At 45.9% G+C, this 14,285-nt stretch overlaps 1 long non-coding RNA gene across 1 annotated transcript; it reads right to left on the reverse strand.

The window, feature by feature from the left end:
• Positions 1–1,379: 1,379 nt before the first annotated feature.
• LOC115652789 lies at positions 1,380–9,104 on the reverse strand. Its single transcript, XR_004000742.1, has 3 exons — positions 8,830–9,104; positions 3,801–3,960; positions 1,380–1,609 (listed from the first exon to the last, which is right to left on the reverse strand). It is a non-coding gene; the product is annotated as an uncharacterized LOC115652789 (long non-coding RNA).
• Positions 9,105–14,285: the final 5,181 nt, after the last annotated feature.

Raw genomic sequence — 14,285 nt, forward strand, 5'->3', positions numbered from 1 at the left:
GAGAATTTTTAGCTGTGGTAGCAATGCCCAGCACTCCACCTCAATGCCATAGGATTTAGGAAAGGATTTGTGACTTAAGTTCCTTCTCTACCTTGGTAGGTCTTGCGCTTATTGGTAGATTTTCTCACCTCAGTGATCTTCCCCACAGCCTGGATCAACTCCTCCTGTGTCTGATCAGGAGCTGAGAGGTGGGGGTGGGGGTGGAACCCAGGCCCACCTTCTACTCCAGGTTCCAGCCCAGGACCCTGTGGATTGCAGCTGTCTATAGTACCTCCTGTAACAACTGCATGACAGCTACACCTCCCTGGGCTACTTCCCCATGGCCTCCTCCAAACACCTTCTTTATCCTCACCACAGGACCTTCCTCCTGGTGTCTGATAATGCTTGTACTTGTTAGTCCTCCAGCAGCACACCTTCTCCCTCTCAGCTCCTTGTGCCTCTTGCTCCCAGCTCCTCACACACACTTCCTCTCCTCTAACTCCTCCCTGCCTGACTGGAATGAGCTCCTTTTTAAACCCAGGTGCCCTGATTAGCCTGCCCTGATTAGCTGCAGGTGATCTAATCAGCCGGTCTGCCTTAATTGGTTCTAGCAGGTTCCTGCTTACTCTAGTGAAGCCCTTGCTCTGGTCACTCAGGGAACAGAAAACTACTCATCCAGTGACCAGTATATTTGCCCCCTACCAGACTCCTGTACCCCACTGGTCTGGGTCTGTCACAGATTATGCTGGCTGGAAATGGAGAAACAATGGGGCCTGAAAGATTTATGTCTCTTCATCTGATTCAGAGCTTGTCCATACCCATTCCTCACCTTAGGGCCCGGAAATCAAACCACATCCAGACCTTGGCGTGTTGGGACTTTGCTTTTATACGTTATGTAAATGAGTGTTCTGCTTCCTAGTATTGGCACATCAAGAGAATATTCCTTGACTCATTGGACTCACATGTGCCCTGGCTCCATCTGCACAGGATGCTGGGGCAGGTGCTTCCCTGCCCCCAGAAGCAGTGTCACAATTAGAGCTGGGTGAACTTTCCTTTGTCAAATGAAAAATGCATTTCTCTGTGCTCCAAGCTACTCATCAATTTGGGTCAAAGTCAATTAATAGTTTCAGCTGAGAATTTTTCAAAAATGTTAAAGTATTTCTGTGTTACTGGCAGATTACGTGTCAGCTCATGCCAAAGCCCCAGGCCAAGTCACTTACGTATTAATACAGATCAAAGTGATTGCTAAATGTATACAAGTGTATTTGGTGTTTAAACATCCTGAAAACTACTGGGATGTTACTGGCATTGTTTCATTTATCTTTACCCCGTTATAATGTAATAGCAAACATTTACATAGTGTGCACCCCTGTAACTAAATAACCCAATCAAGTGAGAAAGAAGCCTTGTGGAATGAAAATGAAGAACTTTACCAGAAAAGTGCTAATTTCAAAGCAAGTGGGCATTGTCTGTGATGATCAGAGGTCAAAGATGCTAAATGTACTCCTCACTCTCCATCATCACAGGGTAGTGATCCCGTCCGCTTGTTTTCTGAGAGAAGAAACTCAATATGGATTTAGGGAAATGTTCTTTCTTTCTGGACTGATTGGACTCTTGCAAGGTGAAACAACTGAAAAAGAAGACAAGAGATCCCCAGTGTTATTCTGGGTAACCCTGAGAGACTTTTGGGAAACTGGCAGATTACTACATCTCTGCTACCATTTGGAATTATGGATTGTGTCTCACCTGTACATATATTTTGCCTGTCAAGAACTCTCTTTTCCTTTTCTTGGCTAATAAACCTTTAGTTTACTATAGAACTGGGTTCTAGAATTACTCTTGGTGTAAAATCTAAGGTACCAGTCAATCTGGGGCGAGTCTCCTGGGACTGGAAGGAACATAAATATGATGTGATTTTTGGTGTAAATGACCTTTTATCACAAATTCTAGTTTGTTTGGGTGGCTAAAGAGTCTAAGGGGACTGTCTGTGACTGGTACAGTGATCCAGGAGTTCACATTTGTCACTGGTGTGGTGAAATCTAATTATAGATCACACCATCAGTTTCGGGTCTCTGCCCTGGTTTCTGGCAGTCTGCCCTGAAGGAGGCACCCGTGGTCGTGAGCCACTCCACACAGCGTGACAATTTCATTTTGAAACTTTTTTCCTCAAATTGTTTCAAAATGTTGTTTTGAATGCAAATATGGCCACTTTTTTTAAACACCATGAAAAGGGGAGGGGTTTAAAACACCCAAAAAGGACAAATGAAGACAAAAATCTTTTAAAAAACCAATAATTTTAGTTGAGTCAAAGCAACTTTCAGTTCATTTTGTTTTTTGATTCAATTATTTTAATTGGTTTCTGTTCATGCAAACAGGATTCCCCCCTCCCCCCCCAGATTCTGCAGTTTGGTCCCCAAACTGCAAACTTCATTATTCAGTCAGCTGTATTCAGTCAGCAGACAATATTGAAAGCCGATATCCAGTTGCCCACCTTTGCCAGGGATGCAGTCCTGATGAGCATAGAGATCACATCACCCTGGCCCCAACTCAACAGGGTTCTTAACCACATGAGCAGTCTTAAAGAAGACTGATGAGAGTGCCCATGGGCTTAAAGTTAGGCACCTCACTGAACCAGGGCTGCTAATGGCATGTGACATCCCAGATGAATACAACAGTCTGTACAGTGTGAAACAAAAGCCTAGACCCAAATGAATATCACAAACTGGGAGAAAATCAGGATCTGGAATGGATTTTTGTACCTCAGGCCTATCGCTACTTTGGATCCAAGATAGTCTAACAAAGCACAGTCAGAGCCGTCCGGGGGGGGCAAATGGGGCAATTTTCCCCAGGTCCCGAGCCCCTTAGGGGCTCCGCAAGCCCTAGCCCTGTGGCGGTCCGGGTCTTCGGCAGCATTTCAGTGGTGGGGTGCCCCTTCAGTGCTGCTGAAGAAGCGGAGCAACTGAAGGGCCCCCAGCCGCCGAAATGCCGTAGAAGACCTGGACCGTCACCAGGTGAGTACAAGGGCCGCAGCTCCCCCAATTTGCCCCAGGCCCCCTGAATCCTCTGGGCGGCCCTGAGCACAGTGACCCTTTATATCCATCTGGCAGGAAAGGAAGAATTTCAGTGAAGAACTCACGCTGAAATGTACCATTTGTAATTGAAGGAAGAGTCCATTCTGAGAGGGGAGAGGTGGTCATCTGCATTGAGGAACATATTGCAACAACAAGCCAGTTTTTCAGAATGCTGCATGAGCAAATGCATCATCAAATGCATGTGTTGTAGGCTGCCTAATTGACGTGCATTCACTGCAAACACACACGGGACCAGTACTGCAGATGTAATTTGTCTGTGCAGTTACAATGACTACACAGGTGGAGCAGACACAATTTGCTCTGGCAACACAAGCCAATATGTAAAACCCACAGGAAATGCTCCAGGTACATTTCTCATGTGGCTTTATAGTTCATAAAAGGAGCTACTTTCACAGACGGTGAGCGTGATCACCACAGAACAGGTTCAGCATGAATAGCTGTAAAACTTTTACATCAAGCCACGCTAATGTGTCTCACCCCAGTAGGGTAGGGTCAGAATTGAGTTCAATCCTTGGTGTCTCCTGAGACTACACAATCAAGGCACCATTAGTGCCAAAATGTGGCAGCTTATCTGCTGCGGCCACACATGCATGGGTATCCGGACAGGGACAATCTAGCTCATGATGACTCTCACATTTACTGGATGAGGCTTAAAAGATGCTTTGGCATTTCAAATCATTGAAAGGCCCGGTCAAGTTTGTCTTCAGCAAATGCCTGTTCCCCACCTACCACAGTGCAGAGCTGTCCTGATAGGTTCAGAGGGTACAATCGACATACGTCTCCCCTGGCACATGCAAAAGAGGAATTTAAAAGAGACACTCCCTCGTGAAAGCAGGTGGCTTTCTATGGGACCTTGCCATCGGTGCCAACAGGCTCGGGGCTGTAATTTCTGGAAGATAAAAAGACATCATGAAGGAGGTTGACACAATCTTACTTCACAGAAACGATATGAAAACATCAGTGATATTGTTCACTCCTCCAGTAGCTTTGATCTAATGATCTCCAAGTGTTTTACAAACGTCCGTAACTAAGCAGCACAACACCCCTCTCAGCTACGGAAGGAAGGAAGAGGCTGAAGTAAGACTCACTTAACTAACCACTATAATGCATCCATGAACATGTCAATTAGTAGTAAATTACACAAAGAAAGACACTGAGTCTACATATCTGTCCATCTTATAGTTCTGTACAGAGCCAGTGATGGTAGCATCTAAGTGTATCCTAAATGAAACTAAAGAACAATGACTATTGCCAGTAAAATACAGGTCTTAAAATTAGGTTAAAAACAAAAAGAGGACTATGTAAATGTGTTCTTTTACATCTAAAAAAGAGAAAGTCCATTGCACCGCTAACGGTGCAACATGGGAACCAGGATCGATAACGTAAGCCTATAGCTTGCCCTGGATAAACTTGTGATCTGCTAGGGTCATTCTGACATCCCTTTGTTTCTGTCCTCTTTCTAATTTTAGTAACGTGTCATCCTGTAGATCATTTCGGTAGCTGGTGCTTTAGGAGCTTTGTGTTTGCCGTTCTAGTTGCTAGCTACATAGCAGTTGAAGGATGGTGGAAAAAAAATCTTTGGGTCCTGGGACAGGTGGTACTCTGCGCTGGGCCTGGAGGGACTATCATAATACAAATACCAGTGCTGGCACTATTAGGAAGAGAAGCAGCACGTTCAGACAGAAGCCACAAATAGGATGTTGCAGCCCAACCCAGTACTGCTTGGGGGCACAGCGCATTCAGGCTAAAAAAAGGGGGCAAGATCTATCTCTGGAGATAAGACACACAAACAAGGAACTGGAGTTGTGGGGAAGACTATAACAAATGAGCTGTAACTTTGCTGTTTGTCAAAGAGGAATTTGTCTACCTATGTGTGTCGCTTCCTCTCACTTTGCAAATGGCACCAACACGCAGAGCATCTATTTAAGTTTCTAGGACTGTGGGAGCAAAAAATCAAATTTACAAGGCAGGGACAATGCTGAAGTGGAGTTTATATATCTCTAGTTTGGGATTAGCCTACAAGTGTCAAAGTGAAAAACTTTTACTCTTCCCCTGCATCAGCCACACTGCTTAGAGCTGGATAAAAACACTTGGGGGGAGAAATTTATTTGCTAAAAAAACAAAAAAAAATGCACTTGCTGTTGACCTGAAACAAGTCATGAATTTGACATACGTTCACAGAATAGTTTCCGACCCCAAAGTTCTCTTGGCCTAGATTCACAAGGGGACTTTAGCACCATTCACAAAGCTACAAGAGGTAAGGGTGTAGCAGTATCAGCTTCCCACTGTCAGGGCACTCATGTGCGAGATACGGGTTCAGTTCCTCCTTCTGTTGATACGGAGCAGGGATCTGAAATTGAGTCTTCTTCCCAGGAAGATGCCTTACCCAGTGGATTGCAGAGTCATTATTCTCACCTGCCATCCCCCTGCCTTTGTGACTATTCGGGTATTTTATACAAAAAGTGGAATCACTTCAGCAGGAGAGACTTGCCCCTGTAGTCAAATGGTTGAGGCATGGTCCTGGAAGAATTCAATGCTCATCTCCACATAAGGCACAGGAGGGAACTGAACTCAGCTCTTCCACATCCTGTGTGTGTCTTCATAATGTCTAACCTAGTGGTTAAGACAGAGCACATTATCCCCTCCCTCCCGATCCACAAAGAAATTAGCCCTTTCAAAGTGCCCAGGAACAAAGCATTTCTGATTAAATTAAACTTTGTTCTACCCAAAACAGACCTTGTCAATTCTGCAAAGGTTTCAGAGTTTTTTAGTTCAGTTTGACTTGAACTAATTTTTTCTCCAAATTCCCCCCACCCCTAGGCACTGCCCAAAACTAGGGAGAAAAAAGTCAGTTATTTGCCCATCGCTACTGCTTGTGCCCATTGACATGGCACTGAAATTGGGTGCAAGATACAAATGTCCATCATTTAATCAAGTGGCACAGTCAAGTGTGCGCCACCTTGCTGGACTGGGAACACCTAGGAACAATAGTGCCACTTAATGAATTCTTCTCAGGGAGTTGAGAGCGGGCATGTACTTCCTCACTGCTGGGTTCAGCGCACAGGCAAGCTTTCAAATCCGTGTATGGTAGATGAGTCCTGATTTGAGGTCAGATCCGATACGCCATTTTGAAAATGGCCCTCTCTGGTTATAGCCAGTGCAGCACTTGAAGGCTCTCACAATGACTGGAGATGAAGTACTCTGTCCGTCTGCAGAGTAGCTCTAACAACCTCCCCGGCAATAGGACTACAGCATGACCTTAGAGCAGGGGCGGGCAAACTTTTTGGCCTGAGGGCCGCATCGGGTTTTGTAAATTGTATTTAGGGGAGGGGGCCGTGGCCCGGCCCAGCCCTATCTGCCCCCCCAGGACTCCTGCCCCATCCAACACCCCCCCCCCACGTTCCCTGACAGTCCCTCTGAGGCCCCTGCTCCATCCATACACCCCTGCTTCCTGTCCCCTGACTGCCCCCAGACTCCTGCCACCCTATCCAACCCCTCCTCTCATTCCTGACTAGGGTGACCAGACAGCAAGTGTGAAAAATTGGGATGGGGGTGGGGGAGATAATAGAATCCTATATAAGAAAAAGACCCAAAAATTGGGACTGTCCCTATAAAATCAGGACATCTGGTCACCCTATTCCTGACATGCCCCCACCGGGACCCCTGTTGCCCCATCCAACCCCTCATCTCATTCCTGACGGCCCCCCTCACGACCCCTGCCCCATCCAACCACCCCTTCTCCCTGTCCCCTGACTGCCCTCCACTGCCCCATCCAACCCCCCTCCTTCCTGACTGCCCCCAGGATCCCTGCCCCCATTCAACCCTGTTTCTGCCCCAACCACCATCTACGCCCTCACCCCCTGACCACCACGCCAAACTCCCCTGTCCTGTGTCCAACCCCCCTGCTCCCTGTCCCCTTACCACGCTGCCTGGAGCACCGGTGGCTGGTGGTGCTCCAGACACACTGCCCAGCTGGAGCTGGGCCATGCCACCACCACTGCGCAAGCACAGACACTTGGTCAGGCCGGGCTTTGCAGCCCCGCTGCCCACAGCATTGTACTGGTGGTGGAGCCAGCGAGCTGAGACTGCAGGGGAGGGGGCACAGCAAGGGAGGGGCTGGGGATAGCCTCCCGGGCCAGGAGCTCAGGGGCCGGGCAGGATGGTCCTGCAGGCCGGATGTGGCTCGTAGTTTGTCCACCTCTGCCCTAGAGACAAGGTTACTTCATTCTCTGATAAGATAATATTGGCTTGCATTTAACCATGGGTAGGGCCCTACCAAATTCATGGTCCATTTTGGTCAATTTTATGGTCATAGGATTTTTAAAACTGTGAATTTCATTATTTCAACTATTTAAACCTGAAATTTCACAGTGTGGGGGGTTATAAGGTTATTGCGGGGGAGGGCAGGGGTTGCCTTACTGCTACCCTTACTTCTACACTGTTGCTGGGGGCAGCGCTGCCTTCAGAGCTGGGCACGAGGCCAACAGCTGCCACTCTCCAGCCACCCAGCTCTAAAGGCAGCACAGAAGGGTGACAATACCATGAACCCCCTAAAATAAACTTGTGGACCCCGCTCCGCAACTCCCTTTTGGGTCAGGATCCCCAATTTGAGAAAGGCTGGTCTCCTCATGAAGTCTGTACAGTATAAGGTAAAAGCACACACAAGACAAGATTTCAAGTGGGAGACTGGATTTCATGGTCCATGACACGTTTTTCCACGGCCACAAATTTGGTAGGCCCCTAATCAGGTGTCATTGACTACCAGACAGGAACCATTTTTGGCCAGTATCAACATGGGGCCAGCTACAGCAGCCCTTAGCAAAGACTCTCTGGAGTAAAGGAACCATGCCTGGAGGCTGCATGTGAGCTGGTGACCTAGAGATGACTCGGAATCTTATAATTAGGCCCAGGAGCTATTCAGTTCCTTCCGAAGGGAGGGAAGACAAGCACCTACATTGAGAAGAACCAAAGCTGAAGAACTCCAGTATTCTATAGTGTATGGTTTTGAGTTCTTTAAAGTTGGCCACAGGACTAGAAATACCTTCATCTCTGAGCACACCTCCCATACGGTGTTGAAAATGTAACCCGACGGAGCCACAATAGGAAGCTAGAAGTGCTGGTATTTCTACTGCATGCAAACAGCCTCAGTGAGTGGGGTTCTGACTCAGACCCCCATTCAAGCCCCAGTAGATATAGATTTGGCTTTGCAGTTGGTTGTTCTTAGTGACAACTGCTCACACTCACAAATTCCTGCTAAAAGTCGGTTGTATGTGCCCTGGCACGAATAGAGGAATGTGTCAGCTATCTGAAGCAGAGGTTGCTCAGATGGCAAGTCTCTTTACGTCAGTGTCTCAACCCTTAACTTTTCCATCCCTTGAAGTGTGCAGCTGGTAAGAAGAGTCCTGATAAGATCAGTTCCAGGCAGACTATGACAAAAGTGGAGTGTAGGTGTCTGGAAGATAACAGATATGTTCACACATCCATGGAGTTCTTAGAGCAGTGGGTGAAATCAACCTGCTGCCACATTCACTGCAGTATTTGCCCATGCAATCAGGGCTTGCTGGGACAAGTCTCGTTTCCTCTTGCAAAGAATGGGTAATTTGCTTGTACACGTTAATCTGCTGAAAGATACAGAGTCAAAATGTCTATTGAATTATTCACCTATTTGTGCAATTGCTTATGTGAGTATAATAAAGATCATCCCTACCGAGACTTGGGGCAGAGGGACAATATTTACTTGTACAAACAATTCTCTTACCACCACCGCTCCCTGCTTATCTCCTCCAAGTACAGCCGCAGCGCTCCTTCCTCTGGGCCAAAGTCTGCTGCCTCCTATTGCTGACAGCTCACAAAGCAACCGCCACTTCCCCTCTCAAGTGCTGACTCATCCCCCTTGGCTTCCACAGCAGCCCTTGGCAAATTCAGGAAGCGATGAGTCACCCGGGCAGAGACATGGAGCTGATCCAGGGGTGTAAGGAAAACATCAGACAGACACCGGGCAATAAGAGATGTGGGGGACCAGAAGAAGGTAGCTAGAGAAGAATACTTAACTCTTCCTTGACGCTTCTCATCCATAGCATCCTGATCCCCATCTTAAGGAAGACGAAAATAGGCAGAGTGGTGTAGTGACCCCAGGTCAGTGGCAGAACTGGAGCCAATCCAATCACTCATAAGGGTGAAGATAGTAGCTAGGCTCACTCGGGAGGTGTGTTCCTTCACCAACAGAAAAACTCCTGTCAGCATAGTGTGTGTCTATGCTATGGGTTTCTTTCACCATAGCGTATACATAGCCGAAGAGTAGAGCTGGGCCAATAAACTGATTTTTCAGTTCACTCACATTTACAAATAGAAAAAAAAATATTTGGGGTCAAATTAACCATTTCATTTGATCCGAAATAAAATGTTCCATTTTGGTTTTGAGCTATTGTTCTTTTAAACTTCTATTTTTTAAATAAATCGCAGGAAATTTCTAAATGAAATGGAAGGGTTTGTTTGTTTTAATTTTGATTGTTTTCAGTGTTTGGGGATTTTATTTTTGAACAAACAATTCAGGAAAGTCAACAGGAATTCGTGAAATGTTTCTGTGCACTGGAATTTGCATTTTTTTGCAGAGAAAAAGTTTCAGATGAAATTTTTTTTGCCCAGCTCTAATTAAGAGACCCTGGTCCTGCTCCGCTCTGCGAATTGCTTCTGTAGGGCTCTGGTGTGTGTCTAAGGCCTCTAGAAAGGCAAAGGATAAGATTACATCATGGAATCAAGGAGCAGTGAGTGACACTTGCCACCTAACCCAATAAGGTTCCTGCATCAACAGCGATGTGTGTTCCTCTTTTTACAAACAGGATTTTAAAAATCAAAGTTAAAAAAAAAAGTCACTCTCTTTTTGTTTTGGCACAAGAGACGAGATGCAGAGTCAATGTTAAAGATAGGTCTGGCAAAAAAAAAACCAGACCCTCAAACTTTTGGGATGTGCCTAAGATCTCTGTGGCTCAGACCTGCTTCCATAAGCTGGATTTTTATTGGGATGCCCAATCCAAATCTCTTTGGAAACATTCACATTCAGATCCCAACTTTGTGGTCTGAGTGCCACCATTAGTCAGCATAGCTGGGATCTTATTAACGGGAACCTCAAACATTCCCCTCTTGGGACCTCAGGGCAGTGTTCTACAATATTTCCCAGCTGTGGAGTGATTTATTAGTACATGCATTGCAGTAATACCAGGAGGCTTCAGCCAGGAGAAGTGCGCTAGGTGCTGTACAGAACCTAGTGAGACATACACCTCAGAAGCTTCCAATCTACATGCCAAGAAGGAGCCAGGGTGGGAGGTGAAGCAGAGAGTGGCAGTGACTTTCCTGGGGCCAAACAGCAGGTCAGTGGCAAATCCAGGGCTAGATCCCATGCCTTACCCACCTGACCCTACTCTTCCCCTTCCATAAAGGGATTTGTAAGCAGCCTTCCTTACTGTTTCGCTGGCCACCACCAGCTGCTTCCCTTTCCTCTGGAGCTTGCTAGTGCTACGCGTGTCTCCCTCCAACCCTGCCTTAAACCCAAAGGGGAGGTCCAATGTATGAGGCTCTTGGGGCCAGGAGAACCACATGGCAGAGTATGATCTGTTTAACCCAAATACACAAAGATTGCAGCACTTGCTCAATATGGAATTTGGTAAGAAACTAAACAGGATTCTATTTATTCGGGCTAAAGCCCAATGGACCTGCTAACCTGAGGTTGTAAGCAAATGGCCACTCACGTTACTGCCTGGGCATCTTGTGTTTACCAGAGGAATCAGCAAAAAGGTTGTACTTGTAGATTAGCAAGCATGGGAAAGGAAATCCAGGATGTTTGTGTGGACATACCAAATGCACTTTTAGCCCATGGCTTTGGAAATTAGCCCCAATAGCTGGATGAAAGCCTTGAGCCTACACTGGCTCAAAGAGAGGAAGCCAGCGCCAGCATCCTATCTAACAGTCCTTGTTCAAGGCTATCATGAAAGAAACATTTTTCTGACCCTAAACATGAAGGAGAGAATCCCATCCTTGCCTTTGCACCGACAGCCCTCAGCATGGGAACCAGGGCACCAGCTATAAAGTGATGCACAGCTTGCAGGGCACAGGTGCCGGTTGAGGGCATAGAGAAGCCAGAGGGTGAGGTAGTGGGCAGATGGATCTCCAGCCCTATGTGCTGAGGGCTCGACCTATTCTAGTGCCCTGTCAGCTGTAATGGTTTGGTCTAATGTTGTTGCTTGGGTTTAGCCTGTGGGAGCTGGGTGGAGTTGGTAGCCTGTGGCATGCAGGAGATCAGCCTAGATGATCTGGTGGTCCCTTCTGGCCTGAAACTCTAGGCTACGAGGACACATGTAGGGCTACAGACTCAGCAGTGCTTGCCATGCGTGGCTATGCAGCTTCTCAGCATGCCGGAGAGCAGTCTGACCTCTATGCACCCACCCAGCCCCACAACAGGCAGATCCATGTGTAGCATGAGAAGATGGACAGTCCATCCAGTGTGACCCACCATTAAGAACAGACTGAGATGCTTTCCCAGATCACCACTTCCAACAGGAGAGCAGGGAAAGCCTCAGTACCATGCAACACAGCCTGTCTGGCTATTCACATTCACTCCAAAAATGGCCAAAAGTTATGCTCGACTGAGGACCATCCAGCCTATGAGTTCATACGGGGCCAGCATCCATTGCAGCCACATCTTCCATGTGGGTTACTGTAGTGGTGTTTGCATAGGCTGGGTTTGAACTTGAATGGGACGAACCATACTTATTGTAGCTGGGTTACTGTCACTAGTCAGCCAAACGAAGCGTCTCACATTCCTTCTCCTGGGCTGACCAATGCATCATTGTGCTGGCGTTCAAGCAGGTCCATTAGTAGTTGAATAAAGAGGTCATAGAGCTGAATGAATAATGGATTTTTCAGCATAGCAGTCAAACAAAACATCTGGCAGAACAATTCTATTATTTTAACTGAAACTGAAGTTTTTCCCCTTGCCCCAGTAGAAAAATTGTTTCCAGTCGAACAAAACATGTTGTTCAACCCTAAATGAAACTTGCAGTTTTTCCATTTCATTTTGGAAGGGTTTCACTTTTTTTTTAATTGCTAAATTTCTTAATGAAATCCTGTTTTGAAATGAAAAGTCAGTGTTTCATTTCGAAACTGTCAAAGTGAAATGCTGACACCGATTTTTCTTCCAACTGAAACTATTTGCAGAATTTGATCCCACGTCACAAACAATTTTGATGGGCCCCAAAATGCATTTTTCAGCCTTCTCCAGAGAATAAATCTCTCAGCACTAGGACTGAGGTATGATGACTCAGCTAGCTCCTTAAAACAGGATAATCTCATGCTCATCTCAGGCAATTGAAAGTAAAGTTTACATTACAGTACCCTCTTGTGGTAGAATGACAGACCTACATGGCTGTAGCGTACATAGAAAATATCCCAGAAGTGATGCGCACCTCAGAGTACCCAGGTCTTTATTTCTCACCGAGGACAGAATTGTCCCCCTGGCTTGTCTAACTTCATAGAACAGGAAGCTCTCTGTAGTTAGAGATTACAACCAGGTTCTGGTACTAGCCCTAGTTTCAGATAAACCGTTTGTCCCACAAATCGACTGATGCAAGTGGTTTGGCTTGAAAATTGCTAGGTTTATTCTGACAGGTTTCAGGAGTAGCAGCCGTGTTAGTCTGCATCAGCAAAAAGAACAGGAGTCCTTGTGGCACCTTAGAGACTAAACACATTTATCTGAGCATAAGCTTTCGTGGGCTAAAACCCTCTTCATCGGATGCATGGAGTGGAAAATACAGTGGGAAGATATATATACACACACACAGAGAGAACACACAAAAAAATGTATTGCCATACCAACTCTAATGAGACTAATCAGTTAAGGTGGGCTATTCTCACCTATTACCTTAATTGATTAGTCTTGTTAGAGTTGGTATAGCAACACCCATTTTTTCATGTTCTCTGTGTGTGTATATATATCTTCCTACTGTATTTTCCACTCCATGCATGCGATGAAGTGGGTTTTAGACCACAAAAGCTTATGCCTAACAAATTTATTTAGTCTCTAAGGTGTTCTTTAGGCTTATTCTGCAAGTGCAGGAGAATTTTTCAGCTGTATTTGAAGAGAATTTGTCTTGTGTTTGAGTTACAGGTCACTTTAAAAAAAAAAATTAATCCCAATAGGAAACTGAATCTTCTCTGTCCTTCATTTCCTACTAGCCAGCTAACTTTCCATATTGTTTACATCTCCTGGAAAACTTCTCCACCAGCTGTATTTGCTTAATTATAATGAACTTTCTTCAAAGTTATTTATGCACCTACCTGTAGTGAGCAGAGATGTGCGTGAACAGTTTAACTGCTAGAGGGGGAACCTTAAAGAACATATGGATTTGTTAGCTCCGTGTCACTGCTGCAGAGGTTTGGCCTCAGCTCAAGGGGCAGAGATCTGAGGTTCGAGAACCAGCATACAAACCCTGGATTTCCACCCTTGTGTGGATTATTTAGTACCAGTGATTATTTGCAGAGGTGGATTTGTTGCAGAACGGTGCCCCATGGTATTTTTCCTGCAGAAGAGGCAGATAATTGGTGAAGCTCATCTTACATCACCCTGATTAAGTGGTGGAGCCAAGAAACTTCTGAACATGATTTGCTTCAGAGGAAGGCTCAGCAAACCTATTCAATAAATAGTTATGGGACAACCTGGCCCTAGAGAACATTCCTCCAACCCTCACAAGTTAGAGAGTGACTTATGCCTTGAAATAAGAGGGTTTAGATTTCCCTTCCAAACACTCATTTGGTTTCTTAGTATTTATTAAAACTCTGGCTATTATTCTCCATGTAAATGTCTAAGCCCTGTTTCAATCCTGCTAAGCCCCTGGTTGCTGTGATACCTAGTGGCAATGAGTTCCACAGGCTCATTGTGTGAAAGTTCAGTACAGCTCTTGGGGTTCACAAACATTTGATTACGCAGAAGTCATCTGAATACTCCAGTGTAATAAGACCTCATATGAAGCCTAGTGAACCAACCCCAGCATTCTGAGCTGCAAAAATATCTACACATCTGGTGTTTGTTTTGTTTTTTCACTGGAACCAGTGACACCGGTGTATCTTCCGGTCAGACAGTTCTACTATCACCTGTCTGAGCTGCTGCATCCAAAGTGAATCTAATTCTTAAATGCCTGGGGCCCATCCTGACAACCCATGGGA

Source organism: Gopherus evgoodei, chromosome 5, assembly GCF_007399415.2.
Source record: "Gopherus evgoodei ecotype Sinaloan lineage chromosome 5, rGopEvg1_v1.p, whole genome shotgun sequence".
Classification (NCBI taxonomy): domain Eukaryota; kingdom Metazoa; phylum Chordata; order Testudines; family Testudinidae; genus Gopherus; species Gopherus evgoodei.